The sequence below is a fragment of the Magnolia sinica genome, chromosome 9 (assembly GCF_029962835.1).
Source record: "Magnolia sinica isolate HGM2019 chromosome 9, MsV1, whole genome shotgun sequence".
Taxonomy (NCBI): Eukaryota; Viridiplantae; Streptophyta; class Magnoliopsida; order Magnoliales; family Magnoliaceae; genus Magnolia; species Magnolia sinica.
Window position 1 is genome coordinate 59,457,234 of NC_080581.1, and position 27,790 is coordinate 59,485,023.

The following is a 27,790-nucleotide window of genomic DNA, read 5'->3' on the forward strand; positions in this document are numbered from 1 at the left end:
ACACTCCAAACCAGATTGCCGCCCCATTACACGTAACAAGGTGGGTGAAAGAGGCCTCACTATCTACCTGCTAATATCGGGCTTAGCTCATCGATAGTGGACCTATTCCTCGAGTTGGTCAGACTCAGCCTAGCATTACCCCCTCCTCTCGGGCAGATAAGGTTGTACCCCCTTCCAACTGACTACGACACAGTGAGAGACGCAGCCTAATGGTATACAGCCCTCATATGCTCATGCATCCACTCGATTTAGATGTTAGAGCAACCTTTAGAATTAAGAGGGTTCTGGGACTTTCACCCAGGGATATCTATAACACCTCATGTAGAACAAATTTCCAGTGTCGCATTTAGCCATCCACGATATGCCTGTGGAGGCTACGACCCTGATGTCGCTAGGGCGTACAGTGGTCATATCACAAAATGTGAGATGCATGAGTCATACCATCCAGTCATGCATCAAACCTGCGCATACCGCTTGCTCATGTGGGGCAACTCTGCCTATTAGGGAGTCCCATAAATAATCGACACTATGGCATATGCGATGGTCAATCATATCTCATAACAAACATGCAGATGATGTTTATGGGCATGTATCATGATGCAATACTGTCACATACTCATAATCGGTATCAATAATCGGCATCAACAATTGACCTCGACAATGTGGACATTTAACCAACATTGCCCCCAAGGAATGGCCCACCTAGAGCCTAACATATAGTGGACCCATGGCCTCACATAAGGGCCAAATATACAACACCATGAGCCTCACTCAAGAGATTAATACACATCATGATGGGCCTTTCATATAGGCCTAACACACATCACAATGGGCTCTATCGACTGACCCTCAAATGCATCACAATGGGCTCTATCGATTGACCCTCAAATGCATCACAATGGGCCTCATCACATAGGCCTCATATACATCACATTGGGCCTTAAACATTGGTTGAATACACATCACAATGGGCCTCAAATACGGGCCACATATACATCACATTGGGCCTCAAACACGGGCCGAATGCACATCATAATGGGCCTCAAATATGGGCTACATATACATCACATTGAGCCTTGACAATCGGCCTCGATATCCGGCCTCGACAATCAGCCTCAATAATTGGCCTCGATTCTGATAATTGGCCTCGACAATCGGAATCGAAATTGGTCTCAACAATCGGCCTCGACAATCGGAATCGGCCTCGATAATCAGAATCGAAATCAGCCTCGATAATCAGAATCGGCCTCGACAATCAAAATCGGAATCAGCCTCGACAATCGGTATTGGCCTTGGCAATCGGAATCAAATTAGCCTCACCAATCGGCCTTGACAATTGAAATTTACCTCGACAATCAAGATCAAAATCAGAATTAGCCTCGACAATCAGAATCAGAATCGACCTTAACAATCAGCCTCGACAATCAGAATTGGCCTCGATAATTGGCCTCGACAATCGGAATCGAAATTGGCCTCAACAATCGGCCTCGACAATCAAAATTGGCCTCGACATTCGGAATCGAAATTAGCCTCAACAATCAGCCTCAATAATTAGCCTCGATAATCGAAATTGGAATTAGCCTCAACAATCGGCCTCGACAATCGAAATCGGAATCAACAATCGGAATCAAAATCGGCCTCAGCAATCGGCCTCGACAATATGAATCGGCCTCAATAATCAGAATCAAAATCGAAATTGGCCTTGACAATCAGAATCAAAATCGAAATTGGCCTCGACAATCAGAATCAACCTCAACAATCGGCCTCGACAATTGGAATCAACAATCGAAATCGGCCTTGATAATCGACCTCGACAATCGGGATCTAAACAAGGCGGGGTCTATAGATGGATGACTGATCAACCATAATATAAAGATATGCCCACGACCATGGTTATATCAAATCTAATTGCACGGAGTCATCCATTTATGGTGAATGAGACCCACTTATTTGGGTTAACACACTTAGAGAATGGTACGAATGGGCCTAACAAGGCCTACAGGAAGGTCACAATGAGGACATTATCCATCATTGCCCATTAATGTGGACATCTAACCAACATTGCTCCCAAGGAATGTCCTATATAAGGGATTCATACACAATATAATGGCCATACATACATCACATTGAGCCTCATTCATGGGCCTCTCATATATCGCGTTGGGCTTCATACAAGGGCCTCGAATGTATCACAATGAGCCGCGCCCATGGGCCTCAGATACATCTAAATGGGCAGCAGTCATGGGCCTCGGATATATCACAATGGGCCACGTCCCATGGGCCTCCAAGCTATCGCAATGGGCCTCATCAGTGGGCCATAAATGCATCACCATGGGCCTCATATGTGAGCCTTATATACAATAAGTGGGCCGCATTGCTTGGGCCTCATATGCATCAAATGGGCCAAATATCTGAGTCCCAAATACATCATATGGGCCACACTACACGGGCCTAACAATACAAACATGTGGGCCCCGCACATGGGCTAAGTACATCATGATGGGCCTCATGGATGGGCCGCACTAATGGGACTTAAGTTGGCTTGGACCACACCAAAATCATTTCAATAATTGTAGGTGTAACATGTGTACCACTGTACACTATCATTCCATGGGGCACATGGCCCACTAATGATGATCAGCATTGTCTAAACATTGTCTATGTAAATCAGCACCATCTAAACATTGGGCAGCACATCCAAACATTGGACAGTATCGTCCAAACATTGGACAACACCGTCCAGCATAATCTGGACAGTGTGGATGAAATAATGCATCATGGTGGTGTCCACGTGGTGGCCCACCAAAGATTTGAATCTGCCCCAGTTTAGTCTTAAGCCTTAAAATGGGCTTGCCAAATGGTTGGACGATGTGGATGAAACACATCAGGTCAAGGTGGGCCCCACACACTACCTGGTGGGGTCCACGTCCTGATGATGGATAGACAGGGTAAAATGCATGCATCATGATGGGGTCCACGCAGTGGATGGTGTCGATGAACCCATAAAGTGTGGGATCCACAGAACTTGCTAGCGTCTAATACGCCAGCCAATCCCTTTCCCAATCAGGTGGGTCCATGTAACGCCCTGAAATTCGGGGGTCGAGCACAACTCAGCTCCCGAGTTTCAAAACATCACTTATGCAACATATGTAATGATGAATGTATGTTGTCTGTATTAGTGCATAATACATGAAGTCGATTAAGCCAAAACTGCAAACATAATCCAGGGATAGGTGAAAGATGCAAGCGGAAGACTAAAGAAATACATGTGTAAATGTGTAAGTCCTTGTGATACGTATGCTCTGCCAGGTCATAATTACAAGTGTTTTTCTCAAAAGATAAGTATCAAAATGAAGTAAACCATTACAACATCAACCCTGAATTCCCGTAGATCAGGACACGGCTCACATGAACCCGCCTGAGAACTGCATAGAGGAGAACGCCTCCTCATCATCCTCGTACTCCTGCTCTGTCTTGGGGGTCGCATCATCATTTGCATTTAAGACAGAATCTGGTTGGTGTCGAAACACCGCCCAGAATGTGGGAGTGAGTGATCAACTCAGCGAAACTATGCAGTAAAAGTTAACATGTTATCAATTCAATCAAGCAGTAATGATAAGGCAATACAATCAAATATATCCTAAGTACTCTTGTTAATGCAAGGATGTATGTAGCAATGATGCATGCCCTTGCCTGTACTCCCTCAGCATCTTCATCTTACGATACGCATGACAACCTCCCACAGTGCTCCACGACACCAAGGCACATGCAATGCGGTGCATGCATATGATTACCAAGTTGTTATTAGTCCTTTTCATACAATAGGATTGGGAAGCTAAGGTACCTTCCTTATATCGATTCTCAAACGGTGATCCATTCTAGGGTCGTCAGTCCTAGACAATCTCATACGATATTGTGGTTCTAGGTCGCTGTAAAGGGCTCGTCACCAATCAATGCATGCCTAATCATACCTTAGTTGCTACACTAAGGCTCGTCACCTCAATGCAGTATCAAGATATGCTCGAGGGCACTACAAAGGGCTCATCACCAATCAATGTAGGCCGACAGCATGAATATAGTGTCCCATACCACCATAATTGGCTCACGAGTGTGGTTTGCTCACTGGTCACTACGGGGAGGCTCGTCGCCCCAGCATAGGCCGACAGCTCGACCACGATGTCCCATACCACCATGCCCGACTCATGAGTCTTAGCGGATCAAGGTACAATGGTTAACGGAATTGCACTAGTAAGTTTGGTACCTTAGATTCAAACAGTAGCGTCCATACATGGTAAACATCCACCAGGATAATCGGGTTACTTGATGAGTTTGACTAGCACGAGCGCACGTTGAGTTGAACGACATGAAGTGCACAAATACTCCGTGTGGCCAAACCACTGTCGACAACCCTAATACGACTCGGGTTCGCCAAACACGCCTTACGTGGCGAAAACAACCTCAGCCACGAACTCAAAGCTTGTTACTAATTTTCTAGACTATTTCATAGTCCCAACACCTTCAATTATAACAGATATTCATACGAGCACTTTAGAACAGTAAAGGAACAACAATTCTAATCATACAAGCATGTGAGCATTTGATGGATTTCAACTTAACATGAATTCACACCTAAGTAGTGCCTGAATTTAAACAAACAAAGAATGTAAATTGCATGTAGGAAATTATACACATCAATAGGCTAGTTGAGAATCTCTCCTCAACGCCCATAAACAGGATAATATATTACACACTTAATCATTCAAACATTTCTACAAACACTTAGACTACATATTCCAACATACATGACATATGTTGGTGATAACACACACTTGGACAATTCCTTTCGCCAAGGAGTTGATACACGTACAACTAGCATGAACACACGATAAATTATCATGGCAAACACATGCTCATATTTCATACGTATACAATACTTTCTACCTATACATGGAATACACAAATCTCAAAATAGTTCATATATATCAGGAACGCAATATAAACATCACATTTGGCATGTGAAATTTCACCCACAATAATAATAAATCATCAACCGACTTTGAAAGCCTTGAAAACCATAACTTATACGAATATAGTCCGCACCTTAAACCAGAAAGTGTGCGACAGGCCTGATTTAGACGATAAGCCTTCGTCAACGGCGACTAGACAACCTAAGGCATTAATTAAATTAGCTACATCAACACTTAGACCATTCTAAGTTCTGTAACAGGTTAGGGTTTGATTAACTTACCCAAGAATGAGATTAGAATCGTCGGAATAATGATTCAGATACAATGGAGTAAGAATGTCGATTAACTGGAAAGAATATCAAGATGATTCACCAACTTCTCTCTCACTTTCTCTCTCTCTCTCTCTCTCTCTCTCTCTCTCTCTTAGCTAGGGTTAGAAAATTCGTATGGAGTTGAGAGTGAGGGTTTTAAGGTCTTTATATAGGCCTAAACTTGATGAAAATAGCCCTAGGTCCAAGGTATACTTAGATTATAACCAAATCGGGTCTATTTCGATCCAAAAGAGCATTTTTGGAGGTCCTTTTTCTGAGTGTGGTCGGACTTAAGCTCACTAATATTGGATCTTAAGCGAGTTACATTTTCAATCTAATCGGGTTTCCAGATCGCTCATGGCGGACCAATTTCAGATCAACGGTCACCGAAACTCAATCAGGGCCACAAGTACTTTGACATGTGTGGGCCATCTTCCCTGATCCGAGGGTAAATTTGGGTCAGAATCCAACGGTCAGAATGCTTAAAATTGGCGCGCAAGCGATACGATTCAGATTTCATAAATTCATATTTAATTTCTCACCTTTCTCACACTCCACACTCAGGACTTAAGTAAATCGTCTCAGGACATCATCTAGACTTAATTTTAGAGGTGATTATCAAGCCCAACAAAATGATCATAATGGTCTAAGATTATCGCTACCGGACTTTTGACGCGCGGTCCAGGTCTGATACAAAGTTTCCAAGTACTCTTGAGAGCAACTGGATTTAATATTGAATCCAAAATTTCGGGGTGACGTAGCGCTAATGATTCTACAGGTTTTGGGTCTTATAGATCGAATTTAAAGTGATCGGTACCCATTTCACAAGTAATCGAGTTTAGCGCTAGGTAACCCACATTTAACTTCTAAAGAATTTGAGGTAGTACTCGGGTCTTTGCACGAAATTTTTTAGGTCATTAAGTCCCCACATGGGGCCCACCACATATTATATTAATATATATATATATGTATTAATATATATATATATTACATATAATATATATATAATATATTTTATTATTATTTTTTGGAAATGTGCTACACGTCCAGCATTTAGATGGATGGCTGGACAAAATACGTACATCAAATGGCCTCTGGTGGGCCCCACCCTCACACGTGTGGGGTGGGTCCCACACAAATAGGTGGACGACATTGGTTAAACACATAATCATGGTGAGGCTCCACACACATGGCCCACACCAGATATACATATATGTATTATATATATTATTATAATATATATATTTATTTTTTATTTTATTATATTATATATATTTTTGAAACAAATCAGTGTCCAGGCCCTCAACGGCCAGGACAGGGGTACGTGTATAGGAGGTTTTTACACCGTCCAGGGATTGGATGGTGGATGAAACACTTACATCATGGTGGTCCCACATCCAGTGGGCCACACATGTCGGATTAAGTGATATTTATTTTTACCTCCGTCCAAGCCTGATCACTGGACGGTATAGATCCTACATCGAGGTGGGATTTCCACCGTCCCGATGAAGGATGGCATGGATAATATCATGCATTAAGGTGGGCCACAATCCATCACACAAAGAGAGAGAGAGAGAGAGAGATAGAGAGAGAGAGAGAGAGAGATTGGTGGTGATGGAGGGGCCCCGCCACTATGGGCCCCTCTTTGATACAAAGAATACATCAAGGTGGGTCCCACTACATGTGGGCCCTTAAATCACAAAACTAAAATAAAATAAAATGACAAAGATGTAGATCCAAGATCACCCACCTTAGATCTCTTCTTCCATCTTTCACTAATGCATGCTAGAGCTCCAAAGGAACAATTCTAACGGTTGAGATGAAACATGGATGGTGGAGATGGGAGATAGAAAGTGGGCCACACAAATCTCTCTCATGGAGCTTGAAGAGCTTAGACTTGAGATTTTTGGGTTGCTTGGAAAATGGGTTTGAGAAATGAGAGAGAGTGGGTTGTAAGGAGAGAGAGAGAGAGAGAGAGAGAGAGAGAGAGAGAAAGATGGGTGGAGTGATGGATGGGAGAGAGAGATGGGTTGTGTAAGAGTTTGTTGACTTTTGGGGTAGCTTGTGTAAGAGAGGTATGGGTTGTGATGGGTTGAGTGATGTGTTGAATGAGGTGAGTACTTGACTTGTACTTGACATGAGGTGATTGATATGCACTTGATTGATGAGACATGTTGTAGAGATTCTCTTGAGATTGTAAATACGCGGTGTTTTCCTCGAACTGAATGCGGGCCCACATCTCCTGGCCAGGGTATCGCCTCGGTGGCGAGACACAGCTTCAGAACCGCAGCCACGGTGCGGTCGCTCGGGTACAAGTCTCGGGTTGACAACGTGTGACTTAGGATTGCGTTCAAATGCTGGGTACAGGTCGCGAGTTATCGAAATTCGACTGGGAGGACCGTGGAATCCTATGGAATGGTATGGGCTAGGATTCGGGCCTTACAGTTTACCTATCAAAAATAGAAAAGAATGTATGGATGTCGTGAATCCAACTAAAAGCCCATGTGTTTGGCACTGTGTAACTGTGTCCAGTAACCATACACTTATCAGCATCCAAGACTCCAAGGTACGTGTATAGACCTCTAATCTCTTAGTAAGTTATTTACATGGGGTTGATCCCTAGTGGTTTTTCTTACCTGTATTCTAAGAAAATTATTTCGTTGACACTAGTGAGTAGGTTGGTATTTACAGTGAAATATGGATCTATACCAGGTATTGCTGAAGAAATAGTTTCCCTTTATATAATATGAATGATTGAAGAAATGCTTTCTAGATTCTGGTTAAAAAGTAATAAGATACGTTGCTATGGATCTGTATGAAAAGAATGTAATTTGGTGGATGTATATACTTATTTATCACCTGGTTTGCAGGAACTGTTTGAATGCAATGCTCTGTATAGACAGAAGTTTGGATTTGTATTTCTTATATGTGCATCTGGGAGTAGCACACTGGAAATACTTGCTGAATTGAAGGTTAGATAATGGTTCTTACTTAAACAGTCTTCTTCTCTTGTATTGCAATGTGTAGAATGGATACACCACTAAGATAAGAGGAGATGATACAGTAGAGATTTACCTTATATGATTCGTGATATCAGTCATTTTTTATTTTTAATTGTATTGCAATATTTCAAGTTTCAAATATTTTAAAAAATACAGGTTCCTCAGAACCCCCTCTGCCATAAGACATTACAGTGCATGACAATTCCCAGTAGGTTAAGTTGTAAATTATTATAAAGAGTTGGTTTGATATCTTTCTTTTTTTTTTCTTTTTTTTTTTAAAATGTTGTTAATAGTTGGATGGATGATGAATGTATTTGCGAATGTGAATGAAAATAAAAAAAAAACTTATAATATGTATGTGTGTGTGTGTGTGTGTGCGTGTGTGTGTGTGTGTGTTATCAATGGAGGATACCTTGTTTAGGGGGACATGAAATTCTTGTATCTTATGGTATGGTGCCCCAATATTGATTGTATGTTACTAGTATGTAGTAGATAATACAAGGTCCAATATTTTTTATATGTGGCTAAAAATATAATATATGTCACTAGGTTAATTACTTTGATTCTACATGGTTAGATTTTGAGTTGTGTTTCTTTTTACACAAGGGCAGGTGCTTGTGTATGTATGGTTGTTTTTTGCACTAAGGGATTTTTGTGGCTAAGGTTTGTATAGTTGGAGTTCCAATTTTTTAGGAATCTTAAGTCCATGTAGGAACTTTGGAGCTATCAAATTAGCTTGAGTGTGGATTTCTTTGTTTTATTAGAGGAGTGTTAGTATTTGTCATGAACTCCAAAATTAGTAGGGCTGTCAATGGTTGGGCCAGACACTGGCTTTAGCCCAGCTTTTGAACTAGGCCAGGACTATTTAAAATTTTGATTTTGCTTGGCCCAGGCCAGCCCACTAACGGTCCCATCCATTAGGTTACCTATTAGTTGGATGGTCATGTTAGATCAACATATTTGTCAATCCTAAGAGCTTTAGGGTTGATATCCTTCATTAAATGTGGTGCAGTGTACATTGCATCTGGCCTCATCTATAGATTGGTGCATATTTCTCTTAATGGGAAATTCTAGTGTTGCCCACAACCGTTTTTTTCCTTGGATGGCTTGCATGATTGGGACAGTTTAAATGCCTCTTGAGATTATGATATCACCTTTCTAAGCACTGATCTGAATATTGTAGCCAACACCTTCACAAGGATTTTACATGGACTCCCAAGCAACCTAATTGGCCTGAAATCTTGTGACTCTTATACTCCACTTTGGGAATGAGAGCAATAAAAATGCACCCACCTCCTTCCAAATGCTAGTACTTGAATAGAATTTGAGTATGAAATTCAGTATATCCTATTTAACTTCCTCCTACCCACTGAAAATTTTTTGGTTCTATTGGGTGGGAGCATAGAATCACTCCCACTTAGATATCTAAGGACTATTGAGAGTCAGAGAAGCATGGTTTTTCTGAGAGAAATGATGGATGGTGAGAGATGGAAGCTGGCATTGGAAGCTCAATAATTATTTTGCTGATGGTGGTGTTTAAAGATGGGTGCTTGTTTTAGTGTTGTGCATTTTTTTTTAAATTTTTTTTACCATTTCCTTTTTCTTTTTCTAATAAATGTGAATCTGTTTGCAATTTGGGTCCTTGATTTATTTTATTTTATTTTTAAATAGATTTATAGGTGCTTAATGCTATCCAACTTAGACCCTAAAAGAACATCCAAAAAAATGACAATTTGAACCATTAATTTCCTACACAAATTGGACAAATTTATTACATTCAGATTGTGTCCTAATCTAACCATTTTAGGCCAGCCTTCTTAGTCTAAAATAGACCTCCAATCAGACATTCAAGGATACCCAAGAATGGACTCCAAATCTTTCTGCTTTAGCGAGATTGGACCCCAAATCTGTCTAATTTAGACAATGACATTGGACCCAAATCTGTCCATTTTGGACAGCGAGATTGGGCCTCAAAGCTGTCCATTGTGGATAACAAGTTTGGAGCTCAGATCTGTCCAAGTGGACAGTGTGTTATGGCCTCAAATTTGTCCAAGTGAACTGTGTATTTGGGCTACAAATATATTCCACTAGTCAGCATGTTTGGGCTATAAATCTATTCAATGTGGATATGAATTTCCTTCAATTTTGGGTTCATGCTCTAAAATGACTTGGCAAAATGGATCGACAATGTGTATATACAACCAATATATTAAGGTGACGCCGACATTAAGAGCCTGATCAGCTAGTTACCTCGACGAGACCTAATCCGCTCCTTGATATTTGGATCAAGGCCAAATAATGGTTAGTGTTGCTGATGGGCAGCCCAGATTTTGCACAAATTAGTTTGTTGGGGAGCGGATTAGGTGAGACCGCGGGCTCACCCAAAATGGTGCAGACCTTACCGTGGGGCCCACCTTAATGTATGTATTATCCAACACTGTCCATCCATTGCTTGAGATCATTTTAGGACATTATCTCAAAAATGAAGCAGATCATCTAAGTATAAGGTGGACCATATCATGGGAAAGGGGTGATTGACTATTAATGGGATACAATAGTTTTAGATCAAGATGATGTTTGTTTTTTTTTTTTACTTTCATCCAAGCTTATGTACAATTGATTCTACATTGTGGGGCATGACAGTCCTCGATGTTTATTTACCATCCAACATATTCATAAGGTCATGTACACCTGAATGAAGTGAAAGCACAAATATCAACTAAATCCAAAACTTACGCAGCTCTCAAGAAGTTTTTAATAGTGGGAGTTCTGTCAGGCCCATGTCCTAGTGACCATTCCATTCCGTAGGATCCCGCGGTCCTCTTGGTCGAATTTCAGTAACCCGTGACCCATAGATTACATTACGCACAACCCTGAGTCATATCCTGTAAACCTGAGTCGACTCAACCCGAGACCTGTGCCATTGTGACGTTCCAATGCCGTGTCGCATGCGCCAATCTGATGTCTAGATCATAAGATGTATGTCGCGCATGATCATGGCCATGGACCGCATGTTGCAGGACCCACCTAACCCATGATACATTTCCCTAGGCCATTATGAGGATAACCTCACCCGAGCTATGGCTACCCTAGCTATAGCCACCCTAGCCCCTAGCCCATGATCCCTCTCTCTTCCCCATGAGAGCATGCCTTACACCTATCATCATTGCCTAGCTAAGAGAGCTAGGCAATTATTGCATTTCTCTCTCTCTTATCTCTCTCCCTCTCTCTTTCATTTCTCATTTCCTCCATTCCTAGCAAGAGAAAGAGAGCTCCCAAAATTTCTAGCAACTTCCTCTCCCTAATCTTCCCAATCCAACCATTAAGAGACCATCTCAACCATTGAATCTTATCCCCTTGGAGCATTGGAAGCCATTGGTGGAAGAAGAAGTCCTAGATTTGAAGGTGGGTACACTCTAGATCTAGATTTCATCCTCTCCTTTAAATTTCTTTCTTTCATTTGCTTGACGACTTGAAGGACCCACCAATCCATGGTGGAGATCCTCCATGATCCCCTTGATGTGGCCTTTGGCTCATCTTCTTGTATGCATGACCCATGGTGGGTCCATTCTCTATGGACCCCACCATGATGATTTTTACTCTAATCCATGCCTTATAAGGGTCATTTAGACCCCTTATTTGCATGGTAGGGATGGTATCCCCACCTCAGATTTTTATATATTATGATGGGCCCATGTATGTGATTATATGGTGTAGATCTTATGAGGGACTCATAGTGGTGGAGTCTCTCCTTCATTGGTTATTTTCTCTCTCTTTCTCTCCCTCTTTCTCTCTTCTTTTTATTTTGACAATGATGATGATGTATGTGGCTGGTGGGCCATGTGTACGTGGGCCCCACTTGGTGGACAAATACATCCAGACCATCTAGCCATGGAATGTCTAGCAATAACACTGCCGGACTCTATGAAAGGAAAAAACCTATATTAGATTTATCCAAATCAAGTGGGCCACGTCCACATGGGACCCACGTGTGATACATGTGTCATATCTAAAACCGTCCATCTGCTGGACGCTGGGCCAACAGCCCAGACGTCAAGCAGCCATGTAACTACTGTATCTGGCGTCAACAAGTTTTGGGGTCCACCACGAGGTATGTGTTATGTCCACACCGTCTACCCATTTGGCACATGTGTGGGGCCCACCCCACATGTGCTGCACAGTGGTATGGGACCCACCTTGATGTATGTATTCTATATTCTACACCATCCATTGGGTAGGACGATGGGACCCCACCTCTGATGAATGTGTTATATACACTCCGTCTATCCATTTCTGGGTGTGTGGAGCCCATCCCACATGCGTGGCACGTGTGGGGGTGGGACTCACCTTGATGTATGTATTTTGTATCCACACTATCCATCTAGATGGTGCTAAATGGGCCTTATCCCCACCATTCGTCCATCTACCCCAGGACGGTGTGACCCACCTCATGTATGCATTGTATATTCACGTTATCCATCTATTTTTTGGGGTGAGGCCCACCTTAATGTATGCATTGTATATCAGCACCGTCCATCTGGACGTGTTGTGGGACACATAATGATGTATCCGTTTTATCCATGTTGTCCGCCCATGAACCCCCATGATGTTAGGGTTGTATCCACTCCACCCGGCCACGTGGGACGTGGGGCCACCGTGATGTATGAGTTGTATACTAACACCATCCAGGGTAGTGGCGCACCCTGATGAATGTGTTGTATATCCAGGCTGCCCATCCATTTTTCATGGATTATGGGCTGCCCCATTAGGCCCATTTTGTGGTGCAACAGGCCCACCTTGATGAATGCATTGTAGGCAATCTGTCCACCTATTTTTCTGGACAATAGGGCTAATCTGTGAGGCCCGCCTTGATGTGTATATTAACCTTGCAGCCCATTTATTTTCTGGGCTATGTGGGCTGCCCCATCAGGCCCACTATGGTGTATGTGTTACACTCACCACCCATCCCTTGTGCCTAGCCCATGGGCCCTTGTGTGAGGCCCAAAATGAGATATTTGTGGCCCATGAGTGAGGCCCAATATGATGTAATTGTGGCCCATGAGTGAGGCCCATTGTGATGTATATTAGGCCTTTGAGTGAGACCCATTATTATGTATATAAGGCCCTTATGTGAGGCCCATTGTGAAGTATATGAGGCCCTTTTGTGAGGCCATGGGCCCTCCATATGTTTGGCTCGATGTGAGCCACTTCTTAGGAGCAATGTTGGTTAAATGTCCACATTAATGGGCAATGATGGTTAAATGTCCACATTATGACCTTCCCTTAGGCCCTGTTACGCCCATTCTCATCATTCTCTAAGTGGGTTAACCCAAATCATTGGGCCGCATTGATATGTGCATGATCCATCTATTCATATTGAGCTAACCCAAGATGTTGGGCCCCCCATTAGTTGCTTGTAGGGCTATTTCTTCTTAATCTTGGAGTCCATCTAGGACTTATTTGAACTCCCTAGGGCATCTAGTGGGCCATACAATAATATGGGGAAGGAAGCTCGTTCCGGATCCTTAGGATTATAGGTAGGCCACCTAGGCCCAACCTTGAGATGAGGAGAGTTCATCTTTGCCGTAGACGGATGGATCCATGCTATTGGATTTGGTATATCCATGGTTGAGGTCTGATCCTTATGTTATGGTTTAGATCGGTCGTCCATCTATGTACCCTACCTTGTATATAAGCTGGTTATCACTACCGATTATGAGTATGTGATAGCATAGCACCATGATACATGCCCATATGCATCATCTGCATGCTTGTTATGAGATATGGTTGACTATTGCATGTGCCATTGGGTAGGTTATTTATGGGACTCCCTGATAGGCGGAGTTATCCCGCATGAGCGTACTGTATGCGCTGGATTGATGCATGACTGGATTGTGTGACTCATACATCTTGCATTGTGTGTTGTGATTAATGTCTGCCTTATCGATATCAGGGCCATAGCCTCCACAAACATATCGTGGATGGCGGGATTGGACACCAAAAATCTTCTCTTTACATGGGGCGCGAAGGATATCCCTGGGTGAAAGTCTCTAAACCTAATGGTACCGGAAGACGCTCCAACGTCAAGACTGAGTGGATATATGAGCGCACGAGGGCCGAATACCAGGTGGCCGTGTCTCCCACTGTGTCATGGTTGGTTGGAAGGGGGTTTGGCCTTACCTGCCCGAGGGAATGGGACAATTTTTGGGCTGAGTATGACCCGCTCGTAAATGGGTCCGCTATCGACGTGTCGGATAGGTATTGGCTGATTATTGGTCAGGCGGATAGTGAGGTCTCTTCCACTTGCACGGTTGTGCGTCCAGTGTAGGGCGACAATGTGGTATATAGTGTATTAGACCCGGTGATTATCTAGAGAGAACTGTACTGATGTATGATGCTCCAGAGATGAACTGAATTGATATATGGATTGGTATGCTTGAGCTGCATCTTGCACAAGACATTGGCTATGTAGGCCTTGCATCGTTTAGCCTTGGTGTGGCCGATAACATTCATGCCTTGCATCGCATGGCCTTAGTGTAGCCGATAGCATTCATGCCTTACATCGCATGGCCTTGGTCCAACTAATGACATTCATGAACTTACTTGCATGTTTCCGTATTACTCTGATACTGCATTCTTGCATTCCTACCTTGCACATATGCTTTCACCACCCTCTAAGCTATCTATAAGCTTATACACGATTGATGCATGTAAGTGACGCTAGACTGTAGCTAGGTAGGAGCAGGACCGTGCCGCAGAACTTCTGGAGTTTTGTTATTATTATCATTGTATTTCCCTTTCTGCGCATTGCATCTTAAAGTTTTTTATCATAGTGGATTTTGTGATGGAGTTCTAGTTATTATTCGTGGGTTATGCCTTTAGTTATGCTTATTATGAAATGAATTCATGATTAAAATCCTCTTTGTAAAATCCTAGGATCGAAACCTAGTATATGGGTGCCAAGAGCCAAGAATGGGATACTACAGAGGCTGTCGGCGCCGGATTCAGCGATCGGGAATTTTGTGAGTCCAGTTTCTAAGTTTGGGGCATGACATTAAATCTCCACTAGTGTACCTCATGTCGGTACCAATATATAGTTATTATCGTCTATCATATGAAGAGATTGGAAATTTCATTGCTAAAGATTTTCTTCTGATCGTCTGCAGATCCAAGCAGAAGTTACCAGCCACTGAAATCAAGGTAAACATGTGTTATCTAAATGTGCTTTACTAGTTGAGCTTGCACTCATTTGTTATCTTGAGGCCCTTTCAAGCTGTTTAACTTGGATGTTAAATTGTCTTCCTTTACAGCACAGGTGGTCGGGTCTTTTTTGCTCACTTCAGATTATTATGTTGTTTGGCATAAATTGTGGTTTTGAAATCTATGATGCCTTTTGAAACTCATTACATATACAATGTCCTTTAAGCAGGAATTTCAATGGGAGATGTTGATCAAATCCCTATTGCAGCGGTTGCCATTATATTGTTTCCAGGAGTTTTGTCTATACATTGGTGCATCTAGAAGAAAGAAACTGAAGAAGACATCATTGCTTTGACCACCTTTTGAAGATAACTCTATTCACCATGGACAAGGTAAATCTCTTGGTTAGGCATTAATCTCTACATTTTCCTTTTAGGAATGCTCCTTCAAGGTTCCACCAAGGCCATGGCAATCTAAAAGTGATTTATGTTAGGAAAGATTGAATAGGTGGTTTGTTGCTCCCAAGGTATTCAATAACGGTAATGGCCAACATAATAGGTGGTTGTTGAACCGTTTTATGGGCTGTAATGGTCAATTTTTTTATCTATTTCATTACCTTATTTCATCAGTAACTGATCTAATTTTGGCGATTTACTATATATTTAGTTCAGTTTCTTATTGAGGCCGAGCATCCAAACACATTAATATTTAGTCCAGCTTCATATTCAGCCCAATCTTTTGAATCTCGTGAATGTGATACATGTTAAACAATCATGTGAATTATTTTTTGAATGACTATCAAGTGTAAGATTCAAAAAAAAAAAAAAAACTACCGATATGTTTTTTTACAGATATTTTAGCGACGGACCAAATCTGTCGCTAATTTCTGAATGAGTTGAAAATCAACTACGGATTTGGTTCCATCGCTAATATTTTTAATGACAAATAATAAAGGTGGATTTTTTAAAATTTTTGTGATGGATTGTTTATTTTTGCAATGGATCTTATCCGTCAGTAATCTACGACAGACCTTATCTGCCGTAGATTAAACGACGGATTTTATCCGTCAGAAAAAAAATGACCCAGTAAATAGCGACGGATGAAATCCATCGTTTATTTGGTTTTATGATGGATTTGGTCCGTCGTAAATCCGCAATTTTGGCGTAATGAGACATGGTTAAACCTCTAGAACTTTTCCACATGGATTTAGTCAGACCAACTAGAACGAAGAGTAGAGGTAAAAAGAAGTATTTTCTGGTCATAGTTAATGACTACACTAGATATACATGGATAGTCTTTAAGAGAAAAATCGAATACTCTTGATGAAGTTAGAAAAATTTTAAAACGTATCTAGAATGAAAAAGAGATATTTGTGGTCAAAATTAGAAGTGACCATGGTACTGAATTTAAAAATAACAATTTTGAGAAGTACTGCCATGATCATGATATATCGCATGAATTGTCTACTCCAAAAACACCTCAACAAAATGGAATTGTTGAAAGAAAAAAATAGAATTCTACAAGAAATGGGTAATGTAATGTTAAATAGTATGAATCTACCAAAAAATTTATGGGCTAAAGCTGTTAGTACTGCATGTTATATTATAAATCGTGTTTATATTAGAAAAGATAAAAACAAAACAGCTTATGAATTGTAGTTTAATAGAAAGCCCACAGTCAAATATTTTTAAACTTTTGGAAGCAAATATTTTATATTACCTGACCAAGAAAATTTAGGAAAATTCGAAGCTAAGAGCGATGAGGGAATATTTGGGTTATGCTCTAAATAGCTGGGCATACCGAGTTCTTAACAAAAGAACTAGGGTGATTCAAGAATCTATAAATGTTGTGATAGATGATCAACAGATCACACCCAGTCCAAATAAAAATGATAATGATGATGTCAATATGATTAATATACCTGACTCTTCATCTAAATCAGACAATACTGAGTTAAGGTTAGTCGAAGACCATCTGACTAATCAAATACTGGGTAACCCTCGCACTGGTGTTCAAACAAGAAAACAACTAGAAAATATATATAATTATGTCTGCTTCACTTCCCAAATTGAACCGGCCAATGTAAATGAAGCACTTGCTAATGAAAGTTAGATAAATGACATGCGAGAAGAATTAAATCAATTTATTAGAAATGATGTATGGTACTTGGTTTCCAGACCTACTGATGAACATGTGATTGGAACCAAATAGATTTTAAGATTAAAACTGATGGAATGGGTAATATTATTAAAAATAAGGCACAACTGGTTGTACAATGGTACAGTCATATAGAATGTCTTGATTACGATGAAACCTTTGCACCAGTTGCACGCCTTGAATCTATAAGATTATTTATTTCGATTGCATGCCATAAAAATTTAAAATTTATAAATGGATGTTAAAAATGTATTTTTAAATGGTGATTTGCATGAAGAAGTATATGTTGAACAACCAAAGGGTTTTGAAGATTCCAAACTTCCAAATCATGTGTACCTTCTTAAAAAGGCTCTTTATGGTTTAAAAAAACTCCCATAGCATGGTATGAAAATTTTACTAAATTTTTACTTAGTCATAAGTTTATTATATTGATAAAACCTTATTCGTCAAGAAACATAACGATCATATTCTGATAGTTCAGATCTATGTTAACGATATCATTTATGGATATATGTACACTAACTTATCTATTGAGTTTGTAGATCTAATGAAATTTAAGTTTGAAATGAGTATAGTCAGCGAACTAAACTATTTCCTTGGATTAAAGTTAAACAACTTGAAGATGGAATGTTTATTTCACAGACCAAATATGCAATGAACCTTGTAAAAAGGTTTGGTTTTGAGAATGGAAAAAAATTCGATACTCCAATGAGTATAACTCTTAAACTTTCGAAGGATGAATCAGGTAAAAGTGTACTCTCATCTATACCGAAGCATGATTGGTAGTCTTCTGTACTTAACTGCTAGTAGACCTTCTATTGCTTTTAGTGTTGGAATATGTGTTAGATATCAATCTAATCCTGAAGAATCACATTTAATTGTTGTTAAACGAATAATTAGATATGTCACAAGTTCTGCGAACTTAGGACTATGGTATCCACATGATGCGTCTGTACAAATTGCAAGATATACTGATGCAGACTGGGCAGGAAATATTGATAATAGAAAATCTACCAGTGGTGGATGTTTCTACATAGGAAACTGCTCAGTATCTTGGCTCAGCAAGAAATAAAATACAGTATCTCTCTCTACAGCTAAAGTTGAATATACTGCAATAGGAAATGCTTGCACTCAGCTAGTTTGGATGAAAGGAATGCCAGCTGATTATGGAATTAAGCAAGATACAATAATTTTGTATTACGATAATTCAAGTGCAATTAATATCTCAAAAAATCCAAAACAACATTCTCGTACAAAACATATCGATATACTATACTATTATTTTCGAGAATTGGTTGAAGACAAGTCTATCATGCTTGAATACATTTAAACTGACAAGCAGCTTACAGACATAATGACCAAGCCACTTGACAGAACTAGATTTTCCAACTTAAAGCATGATATTGGTTTATGCATTGTTAAATAATTATCTTGTTTCTTTTTATACATTTTTTTAGTTTATGTTTGTTTTTATTAAATGCATAAATGATATTAAAATAAAAAATAAATTAGTCAAAAAATCAAATTTTGTGATTTTTTAACTAGTCGAAGTACATACTCGACTAGTCGAGTACATACTTGACCAGTCGAAGATCACAGGATTTCACTTAAAAGGGGGGATTTTCTTTCATATCTCATCTTCTTCCTCGACTAGTCAGTGCCCCATTCAACTAACCCATCATCCATTCTTGCTAGAAAGTGTTTTTCTTTCAATTTCCTTCTAGTATTTGGTAATTTATTGTTAGCAAATCTCTTTTAGGTAGTGGATTCTTCATTTAAAACCCTATTTGGGGTGGATTTTCTTCAAAACTGATCTAGTCTTCATTCTTTTCATTTTCTTTAATTTTTATCTTGTGATATAGAGTATCGATCAAAGAAAACGGCATGCACAAATCATGCTAGCTCATCATCTAGATCTACTCCTATTGGTGTGAGAACCCTACGGGCCCCAGAAGAGGATTCAGAACACGTTCAGGATTTTTGCACTAAGGATATTATCATCGAAAGATCAGTAAATGTTCACTATATTTCTTCTTTTGGTCTAGTTACCATTCTCTCAGAAATCGGTTGGGAACGTATTTTGAGATGGGGTGGAACGGCTTGCTGCTCCATTGTGCAAGGAATGCATGCATCAATCTGTGATGTCTCCCTTGATAACTTGACATTCACGATTAAATTCGTCGAAGGGACATTCTAAGTTACACTGCATGTTATTTCGGCGTTGATGGAAATCGATGTTGCAAAAGATGGCATACAATGTTACAATTCCAAGGGCTGAGGCACCGAAATCCGAACTCCTATTCAATAACGCTAATCTGAATAAGATGAACTTGAAACCTCTTCCTGGTTAAAGTGAAGAAGAGGAGGAAGCACAATGACCTGAAGATACAACTATGGATGACATTTTCGATGAAATGGAAGAATCAGATGATCTAGATGATTCCCACTACTAGCCCTCCCAGGTTGATGAGAGTCTCAAATCACTGGAGTAGAAGGTTGAAGCGTTGCATGTATCACAGGAAAATTTGGTTCAAACCCAGAAGTCTTTAATGAAGTACATGGTTATAATAGTGAAAATGGAGAGTTAGCATGATTAGAATTAACTGATTAGAGTTAGCATGATTGGTTATAATAGTGCGAATATAGGAGGAATGCATAAATGTTATGAAAAAATTATGGAATGCTTTGTGTGTGTGTGTGTGTGTGTGTGTGTGTGTGTGTGTGGAGTGCTATGTTTAACAGTACAGATGAAGTGCTATTTGATGGGGTGTAATACCAATTCAATTTCATAGCTTTCAAGAAGCTCCTACTGCAAGATTTCTTCGGGTTACAAGACTTCATTATTTTCATATCTGCAATGATAATTGTGTTGTCATGAAATTGACAAAGTGGGAGATTATATGTGCTAAAATGATTAAGCACACTTTAGTTGTCAAATTTCGTATAGTCAAAACAACTTGACAAGAGATTTTCAGGACCAGTCCATAATCAAGAAAAGATCAAGCTCAAATCAAGAGAAGATTAAGCTCAAGACTGGTACATTCTCAAGAGAAGATCAAGCTAAAGATCAACTGATGTTTAAGAATAGATCAAGCTCGAAAGTCAAGATGAAGTCCGTAATCGAGTTCAAGTCAAACAAGTTCAGATATTTCATATATCTTAGGTAGTATAAAACCCTAGAAAGACCTTAGGATTAGGATCTTTCAAAATCGTTTAAAATTAGGTTTTTATACTTGTTTTTGCTTGGAATTCGACCAGCCTAGGTTCGACTTGTCTAAGTTTTCTCAGCTAGTCTAAGTTCAAGTCGACGTAAAAACCAATTTTAGTTGCAAATTTAACTAGTCAAATTTTTGGTTTGACCAGTCGAAGCTTGACCTTTGACCAGCCCATGAAAATTCAACTCCAAGTCCAACAACTACAACATTTCGGATTTTTGGAACTTCGACCAGTCGAAGACCAAATTCGACTAGTCGAACAGAGCTCTTCGACTAGTTGAACAGAGCTCTTCGACTAGTCGATCTAGTCCTCAAGCTAGTTGAAGTTTGGATAGATCTTATCACATGTGATCCAAAGTCCGTTGAACTGAATCCGGTCTGCTCGGGCTAGTCGAAGATTCAACTTCTTTGCCTATAAATTGAGTTCCTCTCTCAATCTGAAATATCTAAGTTAATTATCAAAATCCATCTGCAAGAGGGAGGGAGAGAGAGAGATAGAGAGAGAAGCTCAAGTTATTAGCAAGCTATTTGATCGCTATTTATAAATTTTATTTATAGTTTCTTTTTTAATTCTCTTGATCTTAGATCTTTTCATTCTGATTCTAAAGAGAGTAAACTATACTCTTCTTTCGAGATTTAAGAGAATTAACTCAAGTAGCCATTGATTTGAACTTAATTAAAATCAATAAAACTCTGGACCCTTTCTATCTGACTGAACGAGGAACAATCTACATTCAAGAAAGATGTTCTTTGGCTACAAGCTTCTGATACGTCTTTTATGGTGAAGATAAGTATACCTTCTAATCTTTATTTGGTTTTTCTAAGATAGTCAGAAAATCTCAGTGTAGGTTTTGTCTAAGATAGCCTAAAAATCTCAGTAATGGGTTTGATTATGATAGCCTGTGAAAATCACAAGAATTGTATCAGGTTTTAATGTGACCCTGGAAAAACCTTTTTTCATAGTGAAAGCCAAAATTACGTGGAGAGTAATTTTGGGAGTGGAGTAGGTGTGTCTGTTTTTAGACAGTTTTTAGAACACCGAACCACTATAATTCTCTGTATTATGTGGTGAATGCTTTTACCTTTTATGTGGTGAATGGTTGTATTTAAATTTTAGTTAAAGTGGTGAATGATTGTAATATCTTATTTTTATTTACTCTTGTAAAGTTTGAGGTTTTGATTTTAAAGAAATTCGTGAAGTAAGGTTATCCTGCCTAAAAATTTAGGTGAAGGTTGTCCTTTGAATTATTTGGAATCAACATTACAATATTTAAGCAATTAAGAACTCTGATTTATTTACATATTCAACACTAATTTTGATTATTTAGAATAGTCCTGTTCACCCCCTCCCCCCTCTAGGACTTCTTAAGCTCACCTTAGGATGCACCAGGTCTCTAAAATGCCAAAATCCATCATTTGCTCAAAGATTCGAATGCAATATGTATAGAAAAATGTTCTAAAGGATCTTTAATAGTTAGGCTCGATTGATCGAGCTTGGACTTTGATCGATCGAGCTAAGTTGAAAATAGTCTAGAGAACTAGCTAAACTATTTTGGCTCTGTTCGATGGATCGAGCTTGGTTGCTCGAGAAGGATCAAGGATCCCTTCATCGATTGAGCTTGTGCTTCAAGCATTTGATGTAACATCCCAAATTTTCATGGTCAGAGTTTATACTCATATCCGTGAAAACTGGATGTTAATAATGTATAAATTGGATGCTTAAAAAATCACACCTTATTTTTTTCATCCTGATCACATCCAGTTACATTCATGAAGGTAACCATTCACGAGAATAAAACTGGCTGTATTTATTATTTCATTAAAGTAAAAGAATTCAATAAATTATCGAATGCCCTCTCAATGGGATCTTATTACATTTTCGAGTTCGCAGCGAAAATATAAAACTAAATAATGAAACTATCTTCTTATTTATTCAGTATAATCTTCCATAGGAAGATGGTCCTCTAGTTCTTTAATCTGTACATTACCTGCATCATCTATACAGTTGGAGAGGGTCAATGCCCTACTCAAAGTGATGGTTATCATTTAAGATTAACAATAATTTAAGAGATTCATAAAAGTAATGTAAGAGTTTTGATACATCTCGTACTCTACTACTATGAGAGGTATCAGCATGCGCAACAAATATATATCAATGCATGCCTAGCAAAGTGTGTGTGGCTCATTATACGTAGTGATCATCACAATGTGGAATATAATTCATAGAAAACCCCAGCTAGCCCCATATTCTTACACTATGGAGATTCACTGGCATGTCCAACGCTATCATGGATTTACGTGAACACGTTGAGGTGGCACAACACATGAGTCGGATGAATTACATGACACGATTTGTTTATGGAGTGAATATTTACTACGTCTAATCCCAGAAATGATGTAACACGCATTATGAATTACTTACATCGATTTGTGCACCACTACCCAAACCCATGGAATTATGCGTCAACCAAGAGGGTCTCTACGCAGAGCGCATTATGTCCATGAATAGATATTGAATCACTAGTTGTGATACATTTAACACATCACTGGCATCAAAGAGAATGTAAACTATATGATATGAATTTTAGAATTTCAAGACACATGCCCAAGCCTTAAAGGTTTATAGCACAAAGCTAACAAAATAAGGGGGAGAGTAGAAATGGCTCAACAATGAGAAAAGTGGCAATAGCCAACTCAAAAAAGAGGAGAGTAGCAATGACTAACTCAATAAAGGAGAGAGTGGCAATGGCCAACTCAACAAAGAGGAGAGTGGCAATGACCAACTCAATAAAGAGAAGAGTAGCAAGGGCTAACTCAACGAAATTAGTAAAGGTAAGGGCAAGGCTTGTATCCATCGCCCAACATAGAAATAACGAAGATCACTCGTAAATAACATCATACCATAATCCTAAAGGGTAAATAATTATTGGTGGTAAATTAAACAATTGCAGAGAGAGAGGATCATAGTAACATGAGAGTATGTAAAAAGGCAAGATCATATTAACTTAAATCAAAGTAAGCTTAAAGGATTCCCTCACCTCTGGTGTTATTCCTTCCTTAAGCGTAGTTATGTGTCGAATAATTTAATCCTTAATCTAGTATTCAACAATTTTGGATGGTTAGATTTGGTTTGAGCTAACTGGTTTTTGACTTGATTTTAGATTAACTTATTAAGGAAAGAGGGAGAGAAAGAAGTATAGGGGAGGAAAGGCTAGATACGAGCTTACCTTGGACCTCAACTCGCCGACTCAGCGAGTTGCTACCTCAAGTAGCACCCAGCCTCTTGGCTTCCTTCTCCACTTCCTACTGCTGCCAAACTTCTTTGCAAGCTCTCTCCCCTTTCTCTTTCTCTCTCTCTCTCTCTCTCTCGCTCTCTTTTAGATTAACTTATTAAGGAAAGAGGGAGAGAAAGAGTATAGGGGAGGAATGGCTGGACACGAGCCTACCTTAGGCCTCAACTCGTTGACTCAACGAGTTGCTAACTTGAGCAGCATCGACCTCTTGGCTTCCTTCTCCACTTCCCACTGCTGTCAAACTTCTTACAGGATCTCTCTCTCTCTCTCTCTCTCTCTCTCTCTCTCTCTCTCTTTTCTTTCTTTCTCCCTTCCTGTTTTTGCTGAGGGGATTCCTTTATATTCGTTTGTGGATTCTGAAAGGTTCGTACGTAGAGAATGCGTGGCAGTGTGCATAAGGTTGAGCGAGCGCTCATTGTTTGGTGGCCGTTTACCTCATTTTTTTAGGTGGGACGTTTCATCCTCCTTTCAAGGAGTTTGGTCGGTTTTGAGAGGACCTGCAGATGGAAGGTCGTGATCTTGTTCTTGGATGCAAGAACGTCCATCCAACCGATCAAAAGGTGGCCCTACTTCAATGTAGCTGCTGCATTGGTTTATCTACATGAAAGTCGGCGGACGCCGATCTTTTCTCTCCTTTCCTGCCTCTCCTACCGACGTCGGAGTGGTCGGAACTCCCGACTTTAAGGAGTGGACGGTTTGGATTACATCTAGATCCGGAGTTCCCAAGCAAGGAACTTGTTTTAGTCCAGTTTCTTGGCCATTGTTGCAGCCTTGAACCTGTAATGCCCAGCTTACAGCGTCATGCGGTTTTCCCCAGCTTATCTGGTATTTCAGGTTTGCATCGAAACTCCCATTACTAGAGAATGAACGGCCCAGATCTAGTGGATCTGGTGTAGCCGGATTTCTTGGATGGAGGGAATCTCCATGTGCTAGTTTTCTTTCAGACGTTGTTACAGCGTCTACCTCTGCTCGTTCTGAAAATGGATGGGGCCCGCTGGTTCAGCCTTTGTGGTGTGATCCAACCCGGCCATCAATTTTATCTCATCTATTTAGGGCATGGCTCAAGTTTGGAGTGGATTCATTGATCAGGTGGTCCACACATGCGGCATGAAGGTGGGGCAAAGTTGTTGTTTGCCCGCTGTTGATGCGTGCGAAAGAAACCCTTTTTAGGTGGTTGTTTTAAAATAAGTGGGGTCCACTTCTGATACCTTTTCGAAGGATCCATGTGTAAGTGCTATAGTTTATATCCCTATTTGTTGTCAAATTTGTGGCGCCAAAATCACTGTTATGTTATATATAACCTGCTTAAGTGAAGCTCTCTCAAGGATCAACATTCATGACTCCATGAACAAGTTAAGCTCACAACAAGCAAAGCTCACAAGACAAGACTCAAGCTGCAAGACTTCAAGAAGAGTTCAAGGCAGTTTGTACACTTTCAAGATTGAGCTACATCAAGGTTTGATCTACATCAAGATTACAATGCTCATACTTCAAGGTCTCAAGTTCTGAATGTTTCAATGTCCATACTTCATGTTTGAGGTTTGATTGACCATAGGTTGACCTTAGAAGTAAGTCATTTCGGATACATAAACCGAATGTTTATTTTACATGTGATTGGTCTGTTCTTCGACTAGTCCTAGGCCTTCTTCGACTAGTCCTAGAGTTGCTTCGACCAGTCTAAGAAATTCCTCGACCAGTCGTAAGTTTGTTACAAATTCCGAATAAAATCTGTTAGCCTTCGACTAGTCCAGGAATCTGTTCGACCAGTCGTAGGAACAGTGTCGACTGATCTTCGACCAGTCATAAAACCTTCGACTCGAAGTCCAGCGATGGTTTACAGGACCTACGACCAGTCGAAGGAAACCTACGACCAGTCATAGGTGACCTACGACCAGTCGTAGGAGGGTTACGACCAGTCGTAGAACGGTTAAAGTATATCCCGCCGGATTTTTTAAATATCTGTTATGGCATCAACTAGTCGAAGAGCACTCTAGACCAGTCGAAGACCCGATCTTCTCACCTATAAATAGTGCACGAATCTCAGAAGAAATCATCGAATTAATTATTCAAGCCAATCTTCGTCGAACTTCTGAGAGATAATTCGGTTCTCCATCTAAGCTAAGTGTGCTTATTTAATATTCTTCTTTCCTTAGCTTTATTTTAATTGATTTTATTTCTGCTATTCCAATCTGATTTGAAAAGAGGAATTGTTATTCCCTTTCTTTAAAATCAAAATCAATTAAGGCAAGCCCTATTTGGTTTAATTTAAAATCTATTAGAACTAGAACCATTGTAATCGAGTACTGGACATTGAACTTGGACATTCAATCATCTACTTTGATTTGGTGCTACCGGGCTGTTACAACGAAGAAGATATTCAGGTATTTTATATATTGTAAATCCCTTTCTATTTTGGTTTCTTTCAAGATTTGCCAGAAAAATCTTGTTATATTGGTTATCTGAGGAGAGCCAGGAAAACTCAGAAGTGGGGGTTTTTTTAATTGTGTAAGCCCACATACAAAGACACAATTATAAGGGTTTTGGGTGAACCTAGGAAAACCTATTTTTAGTGAACGCTAATATCCCCTGTGTGAGGATATTAGGAGTGGAGTAGCTTTTTGTGTGGCTGTTGTTTAACAATTGGTGGACACACAAGCAAACCACTATAAACCCTTGTGTTGTGGTTGATTATTTTATACTTCTTATTTTTAATTATTCTTTTATGGGTTGTATGTATGGTGGTGAATGTTGTAATCATTCAATTCAAGCTTTGTGAGAATGTTGTAATAGTTTAGAATTTATTTTCAGCTATTCCTTTATCAGCTTGAATTTTAATTTCATTTGAAAGTTGTTCCAGCAAGGTTGCCCTGCCATTTTTATGGTGTATGGTTGTCCCTAGAATAATACATTTTTGATTACAAGTTATTTCAATTCAGTTTATATTTATTTTTGTATTCCTCTTCGATTTGAGACTTGATACAAAGATCTTTCTAGAAATAAGGTTGTCCTACCATAAACTCTGTTTTTGGTGTAAGGTTGTCCTTAGAACAACGTTTGTATCAACCTCACAAGATCTGAATTTTGAGGTCATTTTAATTTACTGCATTGTTATTCACTTTGGCTATCATATTCTTTATTATTCCGCTGTTATAAGTTTTTATTTGGCATTGTCCTATTCACCCCCCCTCTAGGACATATAGCTTGGCCTTTTCACCATGCCCTTCACTATTTTCAGTATGTCGTGTTGGCCCATGAACCCAATTTTAAAGCCGATTGGAGTCTAACATAGGTTTATCTTGGAAGTTCTCCTTGTGAGTGCCAACGCGAACTCGATCTTTAGTTAATGGTCCACGTCCAATGATCAAGGCCCAATTTTGGGAAAAATGTGTACCCAAGGTAGGTGGGTGGTTGGACAAAGTTTGGTGGTTGATCGATGGTGGAAAAAGTCCAAATCTAAAATGTCACCTTTTGCATCAAAAGGAAAGAACTGGCTTCAGCGTTCAAAGGTGTAGGATCATTGATTGGGATCTAAATTTTATATGATATCGTATAGTGCGTGTGTGCACAATACATGTGTCGAGCACACAAATATCAGAGTAAGCGAAAATACTAGCAATTCCATGAATACTATCAACCACAACAAGG